Source organism: Montipora capricornis, chromosome 6 (assembly GCF_036669925.1).
Source record: "Montipora capricornis isolate CH-2021 chromosome 6, ASM3666992v2, whole genome shotgun sequence".
Lineage (NCBI taxonomy): Eukaryota > Metazoa > Cnidaria > Anthozoa > Scleractinia > Acroporidae > Montipora > Montipora capricornis.
Genome location: NC_090888.1, coordinates 34,010,253 through 34,016,852, shown reverse-complemented (window position 1 = coordinate 34,016,852; position 6,600 = coordinate 34,010,253). Strand labels below are relative to the sequence as shown.

The window sequence follows — 6,600 nt, the reverse complement described above, 5'->3', positions numbered from 1 at the left end:
AAATCGGGTGTGAAGTTCATCGAAGCATGGTGTTTTAATCGCTGCAAAAAAAAGGAATTCTTTCGACAATGGGTAAAAATAAGTGTCTCTTCAATATCAAATGGCAAAACAAATTCACATGGGTGAGAGAAGTAAAGGGAAACTTGGCAAAAACTCTTTGTAGTTCTTGTAACAAAGTCATTGACATTGGAATGATGGGTGAGAGCGCACTTGAGTCTCACAAGAAAGGTGAGAAACATAAAGCTGCAATTCAAAGTGCAGCTAAATTCGTTCTTCAATTCAAGTACTTCATTTGTGAAAGATGCAAACACACCTGCCAAAGATAACCAGTCAACAAGTGTCATAAGATCTCGAGCAAATGACAGTTCCAGCACCACCAGCTGACAAAGCTCAACCACGTAAATCAATGCTCACTTATGCCAGTAACGAATGATGTGCTCAAAGCAGAAATTATTAGGACTTTGCACACAATAGCAGCTCATAACTCCTTTAAATCTAATGAAGAGGTGGGGAAAATTTTACATGCAATGTTCCCCGACAGAGCAATAGCTGCAAAATTTGCTTGTGGTGAAAAGAAGACGTCATATATGTGTTTCTTTGGATTACCACTTTTCTCGGCTTCTTTAAGATGATGTGAGTGACTGTGTTAGTGTGCTGTTTGATGAAAGCCTAAACAAGAAAACACAAGAGCAACAAATGCATTTTCAGGTCATACAACTGCAGATGACATGCTAAGCCACTTTTCAAGTGGAGTTATAGAAAGTGGACTGGCCATTAAGGGTTTGGTTCAAATTAGTGTGGACAGACCGAATGTAAACTGGAAATTTTATTCAATGGTGAAAAAGAAGCTGTCTGATGAGTTTGATTCAGGACACATTAATATTGGATCTTGTGGTTTACATATCATTCACAACAGTTTTAAAGCTAAAGCTGTTGCCACTGGATGGGATGTATCTAGCTTGTTGTCAAGTCTCTTAGGCTCTCCAAGGACTTTCCTGCTAGAAGGGAATACTTTGTGAATGTTCAGGAAGTTCGTTGATGCCATTAAAATTCTGCAACCATCTTTGGTTGAAAAATGTGCCTGTTTGTTAGAGAACTCTCCAAATATGGGACAGGCTTGAAGCTTTTGTTAAAGCTGTGAAAGAAAGGTCTATCAGAAATCCAGCAAACAAATCCTTTGCCACAATGAAAGAAGCAACAGAAGACAAGTTAATTAAATGTAAAATACAAGTCTTCCAGTGCATTGCTGGAAACCTATTGCCATTCCTAACGTTTTACCAAACAGATAAGCCCATGGTCTGCTTCCTTGCTTCTGATCTAAGCAGTGTCATTAGAGTGCTGATGAGGAAATTCATTAAAGATGATGTCCTTGATCAAGCTTCTACAGAAGAAAAGCTTCTCAAGATTGATGTAGAGGATAACAAGAACCACGAAGCCTATAAACAGATAGACTTAGGACTTTTCTGCTGAGAGGTCATTAAAGGAGAACTGAAGGCAAAAATTGTTATTTTTTGTAACATTTTTTTAGAAAGTTTAATATCAATAGTGTCGAGTTTGGATAGTTATTCCTGTCCGTTTCTTGGTTTTCCCGAGAAAATTAGCTTTGAAACTGTGTTTTTCCCACTTTTCGGGCCTTTTCATTGCGGACCCGTAATGCGTGTCAGTGGTATGCTATTACGAATGATATGGGGAACACTGCTTTCGTAAACAAGAAGAAAACAGGTGGTATCAGCTGAAACTTGTCGTTCTGTTATGGATTTCCTTTGTTATTTCCAACATGAGCGGTGTACAGCCATTCCAGTTTGAGCCAACCTATCCTCCTGGCCCCGGTTCCTGGAAAGCCGATTAGTGCTAATCGAGGATTAAATATTGCTAATCGCCGAATAAATTTTATCTCACGATTAGATTCTGTTCCTGAAAGCACAATTAATCTTAATCTAGGAATCAACGAAAGGTTAACTTTAACCCACCTAGCGAGGACAATTAACTCGCTAATTGGGGGAAAATTTTGTCAAAACAAACAAAATGGCGGACTTACTGTTCCCTCTAATTGACCCGCAAATACGCGAAAGAAAGTTCCAACAGCGAGAAATTGACCTTGACGAACTAACTTACGAAGAACTCCCCAGTAGATACAGGTTTGGACGGGAGTCAATAAAATTTCTCGTAGAAATCCTGAAAGACGACCTACAAAGGCAGACGTGAAGAAATGCGCTCTCGCCAACACTAGAAGTTCTTGTAGCGTTGCGTTTTTTTTGCCAGCGGCAGTTTCCTACAAATAATTGGTGACACCGTTGGCCTTCCTAAATCCACCGTTTCAAGAATTGTGACCAACGTGTCAAAGGCTTTTGTGAGCAAGCAGGAGGAGTTCATCAACTTCCCTACCGAACCTGCTGAAGTTCAAGACGTCAAAAGAGGATTTTACAAGAAGGGAGGGTTCCCCTGGTGTTGTAGGTTGTATCGACGGGACCCATGTGAGGATTCAAGCGCCCAACAAAAATGAGAATGACTATGTCAACCGAAAGGGCTTCCATTCCATCAATGTCCAGGCAGTATGCAACCATAAAGGTAAAAAAGGAGTATATCATTTTCAATAAGCATTCAATATACAAATGATTAGAACAAAGCAGAAATAATACATATTATCTGAGGGGGTGGTAGAAGACTAAGTTTATGTGCTCCAAAGAATAGTTGTTGAAATTTCTATTAATATTTAAAAGGTTTTAACTCTTCTGGTGAAAAAATATTAATAATTAGCAAAGTAATCAACCCTGTAGTATGTTTTTATGGTAGGGACCCCATAAGAGAGTTGACAATAACATGCTTGTCATCTCACTCAGATGTTTGAATTCAATTATCTTTGGGCGGAACGTAGATAAACATAGGTAAGAAAAATGGAGCTAAGAGACCGGTCATTATTTATCGCCTGGGGACACGGAGGATTTGGGACTAAACAAGGTGAAATTTAGCTGATCCCTCCTTTGAATGTTACTTCACTGAAGTAATCCCCCCTAACAACTTTAGATGACTTTCACAATCCCCCTATGTCTTCATTTTCCAAGCAAATTTGAGTGGTAACTCTCTAAATCCTAAATGAAATATATTACTATGTAACTGGTCACAGAGACATTATTTCCATAACTGGGATAAACAAGATTTTGTGTATGAAAAAATATGCTTGAAATTTATGTAGAATCTGAAACATTTTACAAAACATTGTAAGCTAATGTAAAATCCCAATATCAATATAAAGTGTTCTTTAAAAATATCCTGCATTCAATTTGGGATGGTTTCCTTATCTTCATCATCCAGGTTTTTGCTGATAAGAAGAATTTCCATTCAAAGCTTTGTTTTCTTTAGCTCTAGCATTTCTTGTTGCAGCTTTAATGCCTTTTGCTGCTCTGCAAGAATATCAGCTTGCGAAATTCGTCTCTTTCTATTTGGTGGCAACGGTAAATGATCTTCCTTAACCTGTGCTATGAGATCAAGTTTCATTATATCTTCACTCGATAGCGTTGGTAAATCTTGTTGGTCTTCCACAATATCTGCTTCAGCTGGTTCTTCTTTATATTCAATTCAAGAAAATGTTGTGCATTCAGCAGCAGAAATTTGAACTATAGGAAAAATGTTGAAAAACATAGGATATTTATGTAAGCTTGTATTGATGTTTTTTATAAGCACTCAGTGCCCTTTTTTGAAGTCCTTCTATTACTGCGACTGAGATTTCCTTCGCTGTTGACCCTTTCCTATGTCGTTACATCAAAATAAAACTTGCTTTCGAAACATAAATGCCAGCTTGACTATAAAAAAAAAATAAGTAAGCTTTCACTGAAAAGCAAAGGAGAACAAATTCTTATTTTCGAATTACGAGTTCATCAGAGCCTAAATTCGAACGTTTCTCGGTGTAAGAGAGAATTCAAAGAAGGTAACACAACAGAACCAAGAAAAACAAAGTTCAGAGGTTCTTACACCGAAGTTAACCCCGTTTTTGCTGCTGTCGGGGATCATCGAGTTGGTAAATATTAAAACCAACACTATTTTGTCCAAGCCAACCATAAACATTTAACGTAAAAATGAGGTTACCTCACATTTCACAAAGTAAAATGGCAGAAACTGGGGAGGAAACTATGCAAAATAATTTAAAAACTTTAGTACTTATCTTAAAATGCTCAACGAAAGGTTCCCAGATAAAAACATAGCAAAAATGGTGGACAAAGCTACAGCTTTCTAGGAAATCACATGACCAGTAAAACAAGGAAATATTTACATAAGCTTTCTCACCAAGCCCTTCGCCGCCACCAGTCTCAAATCCCCCCAGTCCGGAGAAGGCTGGTGTGTCCTCAAAAATTTCTATGATTTGCTCACTTGACTGGGAAGGGGGCTTGGGTGGAGGTCCACCGCCAGTCTTCTTGTACTCTTTCTTGTAATTACTAAATTCTTTTTTGGCTGTTGAGTGGAGGTTCTTCCACTTGTCTTTTATTTCTTGGACGGAGCGATTCGCTCGGCCAACAGCATTTACCTCCTTGGTAATCCTTTCCCAGACTTGACTTTTTCTCTTGTTGGTTATATTATTCGTCAGCTTTTTACACTTTCTGTAATTATGGAAATCTCAAGCGGTGAGAAATTTGGTTTTCTTTTTCTTTCCTTTACTTCAAGTTCTTTCACCTCACTTTCCGCCATTTTGTTTTCTTTACCGGCCCCACAATCCGCGCCAATTTTTCACGCCATATTTTTTCAGAGGCAGGCGGTCGAAAAACTTGTTAAACCGGTTTTCATTTAGCACTAATCTGGGATTGTTAATCGCCGGATAACTTTGCTTTCAGGAGCTCCTTTTTAACCCACGATTAGTTATCCAAGGAATAAGAAATTTAATCGTGGATTTGATGCTAATCGGAGGATAGATTAATCGGCTTTCCAGGAACCAGGCCCTGGTGAAGAACCAGTTGACTCAGAAGAAGAAACTGGCGATGAAGGAGACAGCGGAGCCAATTTTGATAACAGAGTTGGAAACACTGAATGGTGCATTTGTGGGGGCAATTGTGTCCCAATGTCGACGGCCGATGAATGTTTTTGTTGTCAAGAATTGGAGGCCCTTAATCAAAAGTTTGACGAGTCGGGTTGAATGCATAACTGACCACGCAAAGTTTTGAATTGTGTGTGTCGATACGGACGTGCTAAATACTGCCCTTGTTTCAATTCACAACGCATGCTGTAATCCCTTACCAGAACCCATCGAGAACAGGTTAGCTGTTTTGAAAATCTAGCCGAAAAAGTTATTTGTTCATCAAATAATTCGCATTTATGAGCTCTTCTAGAACATGGCTTTTAGCAGCTTAGCGTCAGTTTACTTGGTGGGTTCATGGTGTACTGGGAAGGAAAAACCGGCGAGTGATTCCAGCGTGTGTTGTGAAAGCAATTAGAAATGAATTTCCAGAGGAGAGTGGGGAATATGCCGGATTCAAACTGGCGGAAATCGATTTAAATTAAATTTTCTAGAAGAAGCAATAGTGGATTTTAGCATGCTTTATTGATATCGACTTTCTAGAAATTTATGTTTTGCAAAAATAGTACTCGTCTTCGGCTAATTATAATACTTTTACACTGATCTCTAAAATTAACCTAATTCTTTTAATTATTCTCTTTGGATTTTCAACAAGTTGTTCAATTCACCTTCGAAATATTTATAATTAATAGCCATGATCAAGCACAATATGCATGGTTTGTTCGGAATAAATTTTAAGTTGAAATTTGAAAGAAATGTACTGTTTGCTGTTGGTTTCGATGTATATATAGATTGGATGGCATGTACAAAAGAGTTGTTGCTAATAATGTTAATAGAAGTAGTAATTGTTAAAGGGCTGACTGGGAAAGATGGCTTGTTATTATATTGTTCAGCACACCAACATCATTGCTTTAAGTAACCTAAACTTGGCAACAGTTTGTTTTGAAAGTTAAATGGAAATAACATTTCCCAGAGCAACGCACCTAAAAGCTAAAAATTTTTTGTTTGGTGTACATGTACAAAAAAAAAATCCAGAGTGAGTGAACACATTGCCAAAAGATCACTACAGTCCTTCTTCTTTGCCTTTTCAGTTAGTTTTTTAGTGACACTTTTTGCTAAATGCCACACATCAGGGTAGATGCGTTTCATATCTGACTTTATGCTTACATGGCGATCAGTTGCCACAACCTTCACTTTTGCCTCTTTACCCTGGATATTTTACATGCACCTTTTAAATCCTTCTTTCTCCATGGCATTACTGCTGGTCACTTCGCTGACCTGAACAACTTGGAAGTCAACTATTTTGTCGTGGTGAGTGATGCAAATACTGGAAACCAAAGCAGGCATTTCGTGACTTAATGAGCAATTGTGTGAGCGTTCCCTCCACATGTAAGATAAGAAAATACTTCGAGTTGCATGTAGCTAAAATTAATTCAGCTTCTTACCCCTTGCTTTGCTCTGTCATGCAAACGGTTTTCAGACGACAGTCGAGGCTTCTTTCTTGGCCGATGGACAAGAATTGTTGGTAGTGCATCCGGCTTCAATGTACGTGTTGCTTTCAACCCAAGAAGTGCTGCTTTAAGATCACGTTCAAAGCA

At 38.4% G+C, this 6,600-nt stretch overlaps 2 pseudogenes; both read left to right on the top strand.

The window, feature by feature from the left end:
• The first annotated feature begins 1,777 nt into the window (after nucleotides 1–1,777).
• Nucleotides 1,778–5,670, top strand: LOC138050463 (P2X purinoceptor 7-like; annotated as a pseudogene).
• On the top strand, nucleotides 2,026–2,597 carry LOC138051009 (putative nuclease HARBI1; annotated as a pseudogene).
• Nucleotides 5,671–6,600: the final 930 nt, after the last annotated feature.